General features: G+C 35.5%; 1 pseudogene; it reads left to right on the top strand.

The window, feature by feature from the left end:
* Positions 1–388: 388 nt before the first annotated feature.
* On the top strand, positions 389–4,455 carry LOC122023102 (annotated as a pseudogene).
* Positions 4,456–14,429: the final 9,974 nt, after the last annotated feature.

Genomic DNA, 14,429 nt, shown 5'->3' with positions numbered 1-14,429 from the left:
CTCCTTTATCACGCAGGCGCTCAAAGATCCAAATTGGGTACAGACCATGCATAAAGAGTGTGATGCTTTTCTCCATATTCAGACTTGGACTCTTGTCCCGCCTTCGCCAGACCAAAATCTTGTGGATAACAGGTGGGTGTTTTGCATTAAGTGTAATTCTGAAAGCTCAATTGATCGGTATAGGGCTTGCCTTGTTGCTAAGGGTTTTCATCAGTGTCCTGGTGTTGACTTTCATGATACATTCAAGCCTGTTATTAATCTAGTAACAATGTGCATTGTTCTTAGTCTGGCTGTGAATCGGGGGTGGAGTCTTCGCTAACTTGATGTCAACATTGCGTTTCTTAATGGTCGCCTTAAAGAGGATATTTATATGGTGTAACCTTCGGGTATGCGTAGTGCTGAGTTTTCAGATCATGTGTGTCGTTTGCATAAGGTGCTTTATGGCCTGAAGCAGGCTCCGCGCGCTTGGTATTTGGAGCTTTGTGCTTTCTTGGTCTCTTTTGGCTTTGTCGTATCTCGGGTTGACACCTCCTTATTTGTTTATTTTCGGGATGGTAATCTTATCTATTTCCTTGTATATATTGATGATCTAATCATTACAGGGAGTGATGCTTCTTCTGTTGATGTCATAGTATGTAATCTTCATGCAAAATTTGCGATTAAGGAGCTTGGGGCTCTTTCCCTCTTCTGCGGTGTTGAGGTTCGCCCAACCTCAAATATTCTTCTCTTGTCTCAGTAAAAGTATGTCATTGATCTTCTCTCCAAACACCACATGCTTAACTCTAAGCCGGTCTCCACTCCTATTGCTGCAGACTCTCGTCTTAGTTTACATGATGGATTTTTGTTTTTTGATGTGACTAAGTTCTGACAAGTGGTTGAGAGCTTACAACATCTCCGTATGACTCGTCCTGATATTTCCTTTGCGGTCAATAAGCTCTCATAGTTTATACATGCTCCTTCAGAGATTCATTGGGGCGCTATGAAGCGTCTACTTCGATATTTCAATGGTATTAGGGATCTTGACATTAGTTTTCTTACAGATACACCTCTTACTTTTCATGGTTTAATTTCTCCGATGCAGACTGGGCAGGAGATCCAGATGATCGGTGTTCTACGAGTGCATTTATTATTTTTCTGGGTGTTAATCCGGTTTCCTGGAAATCTACCAAACAACGCACGGTTACGTGCTCTTCGACCGAGGCTGAATATCGCGACATTGCCTTTGCGACATCTGAGATCCAATAGATTAGTCACTTTTGACAGACCTGTTTCTTCCGGCTACCACGCCTACTGTGCTCTTCACTAATAATTTGAGTGTCACCTATCTTTCAGCTAATCCTATTTTTTACTCTCGGATGAAGCATCTGGCTATTGACTATCACTTTGTTCGTGATCTGGGTATGCCTCCGAACTACGAGTTACTCATATTCCTGCTGAGGATCAGTTGACTGATACACTTACTAAGTCAATTTCTCGACCTCGGCTATTTGCTATTTGTAACAAGATTGATGTCATTTTTGGGATACCATATTGAGGGGGCGTATTAAGAAATAATTATTATTAGTAAATACTTATTTGTTTACTAGTTATTAGAGAATAATTATTATTAAAAAATATTTATTTATTTTTTAATATTTTATATATTTTCTTATTTTTCACTTTATAATAATATCATATATTATCATTAATAATAAAGTGTATGAATTTTATAAGAATAGATATCAGAAATCCCTTTTGCCTTAACTCGAATGTTCCTGCGGCGTTCAGGCTTGGAGGTCTCATGCACGAAAACTACTGGTGCCATCATCACGCTTCCTCGTTTAGGGCCCTGCAAGATCATCAAATTCGACACTGATTCGATTAGAATCAAGGTAGAAGGCGATGAATGGGCTCGGTGTCCACTACAAGAAGCTCAGCTCCACCAATCTCACCGGCTCAATTTACCACGACTACGGTTACGATTATATGCTGCGTGAACTGCTCGAGTGAAATAGCAACATATCCGGATTGGATAACCGGACCTATCTCGTGCCTTCATGATGGGAGGGAAGGGCAGTTGGTTTATGCAGCGGATGCTTCGGCTTCCATGGAGCAGCTCCCATCAGGATGCGTGACCACTGGAATCGGTGGTTGGATCGGATATGTAGACGGACGAAACTTTGGAGATCAGATTCAGGGATTCAATCAAACTCTACAGATGAATGTATCTCTTAATATTCCGGAATGGGAGATGTGCAGAGACTGCCATGAAAAAGGAAAGCAATGTGGATTTAGCCGCAGAAGAAACCAACCTGCCTGCTTCATTAGTTCCAGCAACCATGGTAATTATCTTCGTTCCAATGTTGTCAAGTTCTTTTATATTCTCTTGTTCAAAAACATGAGAAAATTATATTAAGGAAACTTTGTCATTTTTCATTTTAAATAACTACATTTAACTTGTTCAACAAATTGATCGATCGAACGCTTTCTTTAATTTCTATAAAATATTTAAGACCATATATCTTCCTTACAGAAATTAACATTGCAAAAGGTATTTTACTATTACGCATTTGCCATGTTATTGATTTGGAGTTACCCAACTAGAATTTTAAACTAGTTTTTTTTTAAAAAAAATTTAACTTCAAGGTGGACATCTTTAGATAAAACAGAACTCCCCGTGTTAATAGTATTTGGATGAAAAAAATTAAGTGTTTGATTAATGGGTTTGGGAACGAGGGAATGGAATGATAGTAAAAGATAGTGTTTGGATTGTGAGTTTGGGAATCACATTTTGGGAATGATTACCAGATTTATGGGAATCAACCAAACCCATATAACTTGATGGGTTTCATTTCCATTCCTATTCCCATTCCACTCTACTATCAAACCCATACCCATAGTCATTCCCATCATTTAATCAAATCATTACTAGGGGGGTGCTTGGTTTGTGGAAGAGAATGAGATTAGGAATGTGATTCATTGAAGTAAGAATGGGAATGAGGAGTTTTGAATCCGTGGACCCCACCATTCCCATTCCCCCCATTTTACTTGGTAATGGCCAAATCCCATATTTGGGGGTTTGAATCCGTGGGCCCCACCATTCCCATTCCAAATATTAACATTCCAAACACTAACTTTCAATCTCTTTCCCATTCCTCATTTCCATTCCCTCCAACCAAGCACTCCCTAGTTGTTTGCTTTCGTTTATTTACAGGAACAAACATTGGGCTCATAGTTGGTGAGTCCTTGCACCACTTTAATATTGTATTCTGGAGCAAAAAATTATTTTAGAAAATACATTCTACACAGTCAATTCATTAGAACTAAATATAAATTTTATAATACTACTAGTTCAATCTCTTTATTGATTCTTTCTATTCTAAAAAAGTCTTTTGAATGATTCGTTTTTGTATGCAGGATTATGTATATATAGGCGGTCTTGTAGTTGTATTAACATCTCTTATTATATTGTAGATATTAAAGACGTCCGAAATGGATCAAGAAATTCGTTTCAAGGTAGAACAATTTCTCGCAACATATGGTGATGCAAAACCAACTCGATACTCTTTTTCTGATATTAAAAAGATCACAATGAGATTCAAGAATAAGTTGGGGCAAGGTTGATATGGAAGTGTGTATAAAAGAGAGCTATCGAACGGTATTCCAGTAGCAGTTAAGATGCTCGAGAGTTCAAAAGGGGAGGGCCAAGAATTCACAAATGAAGTTGCAACCATTGGAAGGATTCATCATATTAACATTACTTGTTTGTTGGGATTTTGCTCAGAACCATCAACTCGTGCTCTCGTTTATGAGTTCATGCCAAATGAGTCATTGGAGAAGTATATTCTCTCAAGGCAAGAACAAGGAAGCAAGAAATCATTGAGCATGGAGAAATTATCGAACATTACAATAGGCATTGCTCGAGGCATTGAGTATTTGCATCAAGGATGTGAACAATGTATTTTGCATTTCGATATTAAGCCGCATAATATTCTATTGGATTATGATTTAAATCCAAAGATTTCAGACTTTCGACTAGCAAAGCTTTGCTCAAGGGAGATTAGCATCGTGACAATGACCGCAATGAGAGGCACAATGGGATATATTGCTCTTGAGATGTATTGTAAGAATTTCGGGATCGTGTCATATAAATATGATGTCTATAGTTTTGGTATGTTGTTGTTGGAGATGATAGGAGGCCGAAAAAATCATAATCCCGAAATAGGAAGGGAGAGTGAGATTTATTATCTAGAATGAGTGTATAATCGATTAGTTGAAAGACAAGATTTGGTATTGCAATGGTGACGGAGCAAAATGATGGAGAAATATTACAAAAGCTCTCTAATGTAACTTTATGGTGTATTCAATGGAGTCCAACTGAAATACCTACCAACCATGACTAGAGTTCTTCATATGCTTATAAGAAGCTCAGAAGAAGTGTACATGCCTCCTAAACCATTTGTCTCCCAATACTAATCATGATTATGCTAATTAATAAATACGTCAAATATGTAAGTTCTCTCCTTTTGTGTGTAAACTCTTAGTGACATATATAGTACACATGTAATTTGATTAAGTTTAAATTCAACTGTAACACTACTATCCTTCATATGGTAGTGAATATTATATTATATGTTGAAGTAGAGGAGAGAATTGGATAAGAAGACAACTCTTTATTTTCCATTTTCTATTCTTGCACATAAAGCATGACATTATGACTTATTTATACTGTTCCATAACTACATAATTTGTAGGCTTTTAAAGCTAACAGATAGCTAGTATTCATTGCCTCGTTGATTAATCTGTTTGTGTTGTAGCTTTTCATCGAGATGCATATGTTCTGCATTGCCTTGCCCAGTGAGCGATGGAATTAGCTTTTCTTTTAATTTTTTACCCAAAAGCAACTTCTACTCCACCATCATTCGGTGATATTTGTAATACTACAGTTATGAAAGAGATTAACAGGAGAAAATAAAGTCTGAAGACTAACAACTCAGCTATTTGTAGATACTGAAAACGTCAATGATGTAATTAGGCATCTTTCAGAAAAAATAGCTATTTTTCATAATTAGAAAATCATTGTAATTCAATGAAAACTAGTTCACTTTTATAGCCAAACACAAAATACTTATTTCATTTCATGAGAATTCAAAAGTCATGGAATAACCATATATATATATATATATATTAAATCCAATGAATTAGTTTTCTTATCTATTATCTCCATTACATTGATATAAAAAAAATATATTCAATCCTATGAATTAGTTTTCATATTTATTATCTACCATTACATTGAGATGTATACTAACATGATAACAGAGATATTTATTGATACTAGGAATGAACTGTATTTAGTAGTCATTGTTTAAGAGAAAATATTTTTATTTCTATTATTTTATAAATTAAGATTTTTTCCTTTTCATAAGTTTTCATAAATTTAAAACAAATTATTTAGAATACTTTGTCAAAAATGTCTCAGGAAGTTTTGGTTTAAAAATAGAGAATCTTTGCTTACCATTTTTTTAATATAATTTTTACATATATCTTATACAGAATGAGGAACTCAGATAAGAAAAGAAGAAAATATTGCTTGGAATTAAGGTTTGTCAAAATATTCACATAGGTTAATCTTGTTACTGAACATTAAATCCCAAACCTCAAGATATCTTTCTGTAAGTTATTTGGGATTCCAAGCTAGAATTTGGGAGCCAAAAAGAAATACTGATTTCAATCATCAAGAAGATGAATATCAGGTTTCACCATGGAAAAAAGTCTAAGCAGCCTCTCTTCCCAATTATTCTTTGTTTCGTTTTCGGAAAAAATTTATTCTTAGAAGAGGAGCCTTGGCGCAATGGTAAAGTTGTTGCTTTGTGACCAAAAGATCACGCGGTTGAATCTTGGAAATAGTCTCTTGTAAAAAAAGTAAAGTAAAACTACGTACAATGGATCATTTCTTGGGACCTTACATAACGGGAACTTCGTACACCGGACTGTTTTTTTTTAAAAAGTTTTCGGAAAAAAAATAGTGGAATAAAAAATTTGTATTAACATCATGTCACCCAATAATCGAGTATGAGAAATCAAATACCAATGCAATACCTTTCTTACATTATTTGAGAAGAATATTCAACCTACTGTGAAGGTGTGGAAGACATGTAAGTCAATTCTTGAAATTTGGCTTTTGAAAATCATAAAGTCCTCGTAAACTCAAGCTTCTTGAAATTTACATGTAGCAGAAATTTCCACAATGATAAAGACAAGGCGTGTGGAAATGTTCCAAAAATATCTTTCAATGCTAGAATTTGAATTGATAGTGTTTAATTCAATCTCGCGTGGGCTTATATGTTATTTTGTAATATACGGATTTATGCCATTAAGGACAAACTCATGAAATGATCTAATTGATGTTAATTGCGAGTTTGTATTGTTGGATGTGTTGGCGCAGCGGGGCCGGTAAGAAGACACAACGTTTGTTAAAAGAATAAAACAAAACCCTTCTCTATTTTTCCAACTAAAATTAGTAGTACTATCACAATAATTATAAACTCAAATGAACAACTAATGCAATTAAAAGAGGCTAACAGGTTTAATTTAGTTACAACCTATGTGGTTGTTAATCCAAGGCGGTTGCAAAGCTCTACTAGAAATATCTCTTTCGTGTAGGTGGAGAAGCCTCTTACAATCTATGAAAAGCTCAGAAAAGACTAGAAAATTGATTACAGCAGTTATTGTCTTATTTCCTAACTCCAAAGGCCTTTTTATAACTCCTAGAAATCCTATCCGTAACTTGAGGGTGCCTCCCAAGGACTTGGAGAGCGCCTCCAGCGAGGCGCCAAAGGATAAAACTTTATCCTTTAACAACGACTAGAAATCAAGTCGAGGACGCCTCCCATAAGCATGGAAGGCGCCTTCCATGCTTATGGAGGGTGCCTTCCGTTTGAAGGTGGTGGAGGCGTGGGCGCGCCTTGGAGGCGTCTTCAACCCTTGTTGAGGGCATCTCCAACAATCTTTACAGTCTCTCTCTGCTCCGCTGCTGCTTCGATCGCCTGGGTGATTACGGCCAATCGAAATAGGGCTCACCCGAACATAATTTTCGGTCTTCTCCTCGAGCAGGCTTCTGCTTCGGCTTCTCGTCTCTCGAACGTCGTGTACGTTCTTCTCGTCCACCGGTGTACTCTTCCGTAGCACTTCATCTCTCAGATGTACCAAGCCCGTCAGCTCCCTTCCCGTACCATCCTTCTTGCTAGTTGCGTCTTCCACTCGACTTCTTGTGTTCCTAAGCTCCTGCACACTTAGACACAAGGATCAACACAAAACAGGACATAACTTAACTTGATTGATCATATCAAAACAACCACGGGATCCAATAGGATGTAGGTTTATATGTGTAGAACTTGTTAACCCATATTTTGTTATATAAGGTGTGCCCTCCTTAGGATAGGGTAACCCAAGATCTCTTTACTTTCCATTGGTGAGGAGAGTATGACATTGTTACCCCAATCCCTATAGAAGATTTGTTTCTTGTTTCTTTTTCCTAGGATTAGGATTTCGTGGAGGACGCTGAGATGATGGCAAATATGTTACATTCAGGTTCATCATCATTATTTCATCTAATTTAATTTGTGAGGTAAAATTCGATTCTACTAGATCTTGTGCATGATTCTTTCAAGTTCATATGATTGCTAGAATTTTGATTTAAGATCCATGATTAAGAAAACATCTGTCAAGTGGTATCAGAGCCATAGATCATTTTCATCAATTTTGTAGTATAAGGCTAGGATTTTCGATAATTTTTTATTGTTTTAGGTTTGTTTCTTGATCTATTGGCATAAAATGATATTTATTTGTTAAGATTTGGTATAAGAAAAATTTCAAGTTCTTCATGGATAACATAAATATTTGATCCATAAAAATGTAATAAAACAGTTATCAGTTGATTGTTTATGCATCAACAATCAACTGTTGCGCCTAAAATAGCAAACAAAAATATTTTGATTCGATTGTGGGACTCGATTGGTTGTATTAGTCGATTGTCATATAGTGACAGTCGACTGTTGTGCATAAAATCGGATACAAAAAGTTTTTTAGTCGATTTGGGTACTTGATTAACTTCATTAATAGACTGTCATACAATAGCAATCACTGTTGTATTTGAGGTCATGTACAAATCTTTTTTGGAACGACTAGTGCACTCTATTGCTGTAATCAATCAATTGGTATTTATAATCAATCGACTGCTGGTTATAGGGTTGGGTACAAAAGGGTTTTCAATCATTGACTGAGGCACAATCAATTGTAATTAAGCATCAATTGACTAATGTAGGTGAACTTGAGCATAGTAGATTTTTTTAGTCGATCAACTCACTAGACTGTTGATAACAGTTGAATTCAACAATCGACTTTTAAAGATTAAGTCGACCATAATAGCCTCATATTCGATTGTTGTGCAATGACTAGTTGACTGTTGGGCTAGCACTTGACTATCATTAGAGATCAGTCAATTACTTCTATTCAGTTATATTTTCTAGGGTTTTCTTGAATATATTTGTATATATGTTACTAAATTGAACCAATATTATTATCAAAGTGAAAATTATTATGTATATTTAGTGTATTTTATGTTGATAGATGTATATCTATGCTCAGAGATGGATTATACTATGGGGCATACTGGACTGTAGCTGAGCCCTATTTCTCAACCTTTTTTAAAAAGGTTTTAGATTTTTTTTTCTTTCTCTCGTGCGACAACAATCTCCACTGTGACAAGGCGACAACGATCTCCATGGCAACGAGTCTCGAATCTTAGGTACTTCTTCAGTTCTTCTCTTCTTTTTGTCTAGCCTGTTGAGATCACCTCTCTTATCGCGTCTATTAGTATGATCGAATCGCCCGGCTGCTGCCGCTTATGAGACCAACTTGTACGCCCCTATGGCTTGCTCTTGCCTTGCTGCGCGATGCTTTGTCCACGGCTTCTACCGCACTTGCGGCTATGGGAGGCTCCTACTTTTCCATGATCATGGCACGACCACTGCTGCAACCAAATCATCTCACGACAGGAGCTATTGTAATGCGCTTGATGAAAGCATCGCACGATGTCGATAGGAGTTGCTTCTATTCCGCTTCTATTTTCTACTAGATTGAATTATTTATGTATGTTTGATTCTTAAAACACATTCATGCCCATCGCTAGATCTTAGCATCCATAGGGATAAGGTTGGATAATTTATAGCTAGCTTAATCCTTTTTTTTTTTCTTTTTTCACTTTTACCAATATGTGAAACAACATTTTTTAGTGAGTGGTTTGTTTGGTAATCTATTAATCAAATAGGAGATGTTGTCAATTTTTTTTACTGTACTTGTTGGAGAATGGAGACGTAGCCAAAAGAAAAAGGAAAATAAATTGAAATTATTATTATGTCGGATTATCCACACTTGAATTTTTGTTTGTTACACTCTTTTTTATCTCTTGCACTCTAGGCTTAAAATTATGAATACGGGCGTCATCTTAGTTGGCCATCAAAGCTTTCTTACTTTGGATTTTAACCTCATAAAGAAAGTTCTTTTATATCTATTCACTCATTGTCTGTAATTTTGTTATTTTTTAGTATGAGTTGTGATCAATTATTATTTTAAAGTTGCTCTCTTTGTAAGTTATGTTATTTTTTGAGTTCGGTAACTTTTAGGGTTTTGTTTTCAAATAAGATTGTAATTTATATTTTATATTAAGATATTCTCATATAATTTATTGTGCTTTTGAGCCATTGATTGACTATTACTAATTTATGTATATGACTATTATTTTATTATTTATTTATGGATATAACTTGAACTATTTCAAAATAGAACATCAATCTACTGCAACGAAAAGAAAGATTCCTATTTTTTTAAGAAGAGAGATCGTCAAACTTGTGAAAACATTTCAATTTCTATCATCCCTACACTGCAACATCAATCTAGTAAAAGTTTTCCAATTCCTACTATTTCCTCTCCTAGTAATAACCATCAGTTATCCTCTACTTATATTGAAAGAGATCCAGAAAAAAGAAAATAGATATGTGAATATCATGTTAATGTACGAGATAAGATAAGATGTTCATATCTAAATATGAGCCCTTATTAACTAGATATGTTGGAGTATCGGCTACAAAATTTGGAAGTGAAAAAATAGTTTCCGAAATTTCATTGTTTGGAGTATTCACCTTTAACAAATAAGGTAGGTATATTTCTTTTATTGGTTTCTTTTTCTGAATGAGGTTAATTCGTCTAATATCTCGGCATTGATCAATGAATGATTTGACAATTGAAAAAGGGTAAATCAAGGAAAAAATGTGCATTTCTTGCGCATATTGGTTTTGCAGCCTCTTTGCCTCATACTATATATGAGAGATAGGCTAAAAATTTGATGAAGCCTTCACAACATATTGATAATGTGATGTATGCCCAATCTCAAGAGGAAGAGAAGAAAAATCATTTTGCGGAGCTCAATTGTAACTGTTCGCTAGTTAGTACTTCAAGATTGTGCCTTTAGAGGTAACAATGAATCTCTATCTTTATCTAATTGTGGAAATTTTTTTGAATTAGTAAAGACTTTTGTAAAAATGAGTACACAAATTGATGAAGTTGTAAGAATTTTTTTACTTGGTTCAGAGCCTGGGGTGACTCCTACTCCAAGACCCACGCTCGTTGAGCATTTACTTTGGGCAATCACTATAAGTTCACAAAATATTACAAAGAAGGTACAATAATTCAAGTGCAATAAGAAAATATACCAACAACTTTAAGAACAGTAAATTTGAAGCTTCAGGTCGTCGGTGTCTTGCTATAGCTTTATCGGATGGTCCTTTGAGCAGTGCACGGAAGAGGGATCACGTTTTCGTTATCATTCCTTGCTGCTGCTTGAGACTTGCTTATAAACCTCGTGGAGGGCGCCTCCAACACCATAGAGGGTGCCCTCATCTGCGCTGAATCCGCAGCGTGGATGAGCTCTGAAGAAGTCACCTCTTATTCGCCTGAGGGTGCCCTCAACCTCCATGAGGGCGCCCTCATGCCAAGATCCAGGGCACCCTCAAGCTCCATGAGGGCGCCCTCGTGCCAGTGTCCAGGGTGCCCTCAAGCTTCATGAGGGCGCCCTTTGCTCAGCCTCCAGGGCGCCCTCAAGCTCCATGAGGGCGCCCTCGCGCCTTGCTGCGAGAGGGTTTCTTCCTGCAAAATAGGTTAGTCCAACCAACATACCCTGCAAAACAAAGTTAACATATAGATATGTAATATTAAAGTATTTGACAATCTCCGGACTGTCCGGTTCTGACTTCGGATTCCTGACCGGAAACCCTAGGTTGAACCGACGCCTACTGTTTCCTCACGGGGGAACGTGTCCTCACCTACTCCACTCAAGAGAGTTTACCTGTTGCTAGTTGATCCTCCAGACCAACTGGACTTTTGCTCAGCGCCCGAGGCTCCAGGACTTTCTGCTAGACATCCGCTCCATGACCCGTCCAGTCTTTCACCTGGTTCGCGACACCAGGACTTTCCACCTAGAGTCCTCGACTCTAGGACTTTTGCCCGAAGCCCTTGACCCGCCAAGACTTCCCGCCTAGGGTTACCACCCCCTACGATTTTTCACCTACCTAACCACAGCTAGGACTTTTGCCTAAGTACACTTAGGATTTTTCTGCAAGCTCATTCAAACACGTTAGATAATAAATAGCCTTAACTTTGAACCCTTTGCCATTATCAAAACTTAGGTTCGATCGTCGGATACTTTCTGCACCAATAATCTCTCCATTTTTTATTATGATAACAAAATTCAAAGTTAAGTAAATCAAAAGTACTCAAAAAGTATAAATGCAGTATTAAGAATCGAGTAATTGCAACTAGAACATGTTAAGTAACTATAGCAAATTGAAAAATGAAAATGTTCTGGTTGTTCTAGTTTTCGCTTTTATTTACTTTCACTTTTCCTCTCCCCCTTTGCCATATATCAAAAATATAAAAAAAAAGGATGAAAGGAAATGATAGTTTTCTCCCCCTGAAAGGAAGCATTTGTTGTTTGAAACTAGTAATTCCATACTTCAAGTAATAGCTTAGCAAATATTATCTACTTAAATTAAATTCAGGATTTAAAACCAAGTTAATTTAAATTGAAGTTTTAGTGAGAATTAAAAAACATATTAAAAACTACTAGGCTCAGACTTTTAATTCATACTTCAATTCAAAATAATTTATTCAAATCCTTAAAAAATTATTTTTATTATTTCAAAGTAAAAAAAAAAGATTTTCAAACTTAAAAATAATTTAGAATTAAAAATGATTTTATTTTATACCCAAGAAAAATAATTTTTCATCTAAAAAAATTTTAAATTCAAGTCAATAAATAATTTTTAAGTCAAAATAATTCTTAAGTCCAAATAAAAATAATTTTTAAATCCAAGTAAAGTAATTTTTTAAGTCATAAAAAAAACAAAAGTGATTTTCAAGTCAAAATAATTCTATTTTAAAACCAAGTAAAAGATAATTTTATTTAAATACAAGAAATTACTCCTCCTTAATTCATGTCAGCCAATTAAAAATTTAAAGTCCTATAGTCCAAGCATGAGTAGCTAAATAATTTACTAACAACCAACTATCCAACTTTTAGTTATTAGTTGTTTACCAAAAGGTAGTAGCTTTCACTTGGTTAGTCAAGCTAAGTAAGTGTTCCAGTTAGTTTTGATTAAGCATGAATCACTTAACTTGATTAATATGATTTTGGTATTTAATGCCCAGACTTATATTGATGCACAGACATAAGCATTCTTAAATCCAGGCAGTATCCTATGCATCTCACACCATTCTAAGTTTTTCATACACAAGCAAGGTAATCCTAGTATGCTTGTGAGATGCTCTGGCTGAAACTAGGGGTATATGCTTTCTACGGGGTAATTTCCTAAGATAAATCCAAAATTTTGAAAAACTAAAAAAATTGGGATTTTGAAAATTATTTTTCCTAGAATTTGAAATCAAAGTATTTTGAAATTGCACACGAAGAATCAATTTTAAAAAGCAACCTTTATTCTACTAAGCACATCCCTATTTGCCTTCTAAGTGCACTGAACTCGAGTTCAGGTAAGAGTTTTGTGAAAATGTCAGCCAGGTTTGACTTGGACTTAACGTAGTTAAGCACAATGTCACCCTTAGCTACATGATCCCTTACAAAGTGGTGTTTAACTTCTATGTACTTAGTCCTTGAGTGGTGAATTAGATTCTTGGTTAAGTTAATTGAACTTATATTATCAATGAAAATTTTTATGTTTTTATACTCTAGTTGATAATCCTTTAAGGTATGCATCATCTATAATGGTTGAGATGCACATTCCCCTAGGGCTATGTACTAAGCTTCAGTAGTGGATAAAGCAACACAGTGTTGCTTTCTACTCGACTAACTTACTAGGCACTGACCTAGAAACTGGCAGCTACCACTTGTGCTTTTTCTATCTAATTTTCACCCGACATAGTCTGAATCAAAGTAGCCGATTAGGTCAAAGGTGCAAGTTCTAGGGTACTAAAGTCCTACATTTAGGGTTCCCTTAATATACCTAAGTATTCTTTTAACATTTGTTAGGCGTGACTCTTTTGCACAAGATTGGTATCTTACACACATACTCACTGCAAATAGGATGTTCGGTCGACTTGTAGTTAGGTAGAGTAGACTTCCTATCGCACTTCGATAGTATTTTAAGTCTACTGGTTTTTCTTCTAAGTTAGAGTCAATTTTAACATTTGTAGCCATTGGAGTACTTATATTTTTTGAATTTTTCATTCCAAATTTTCTAATTAATTCCTTGGCATATTTTGTTTGAAAGATGTAAATTTCATCTTTGGTTTGTTTAATTTGTAAGCCTAAGAAAAAGTTAAGTTCTCCTACTAGGCTCATTTCATATTCACTCTCCATTAATTTGATAAATTCTTTTAGAAATTTAGTGTTGGTTGAACCAAAAATTATATCATCTATGTAGATTTGGGCTATAAAAATATCTTTTTCTAAGGTTTTTACAAATAAGATTTGATCTATTTGACCTTGTTTAAAACCTTTAGATATTAGATAATTTGATAGTCGTTCATACCAAGCCCTAGGTTCTTGTTTTAGTCCATATAGGGTCTTTTTTAGCCTAAAGATATGGTTCGGGTGATCCAAGTCCTCAAATCCTGGGGGTTGACTTACATATACCTCTTCTTTGATAAATCCATTTAAAAAGACAAATTTTACGTCCATTTGGAATAACTTGAATCTTTTGTGTGTTGCATAGGCCAACAACATCCTAATAGATTCAAGTCTGGCTACGGGGGTATAGGTCTCATCATAGTCTAACACTTCTACTTGACTGAACCTTTTAGCTACTAACCAAGCTTTATTTCTTACAATTTTACTGTTATCATCCAATTTATTTCTAAATACCCATTTGGTGTCAACT

This window comes from Zingiber officinale, chromosome 9B (assembly GCF_018446385.1).
Source record: "Zingiber officinale cultivar Zhangliang chromosome 9B, Zo_v1.1, whole genome shotgun sequence".
In the NCBI taxonomy this organism is placed as follows: Eukaryota; Viridiplantae; Streptophyta; class Magnoliopsida; order Zingiberales; family Zingiberaceae; genus Zingiber; species Zingiber officinale.
This window is presented reverse-complemented; position numbering and strand designations above follow the sequence as displayed.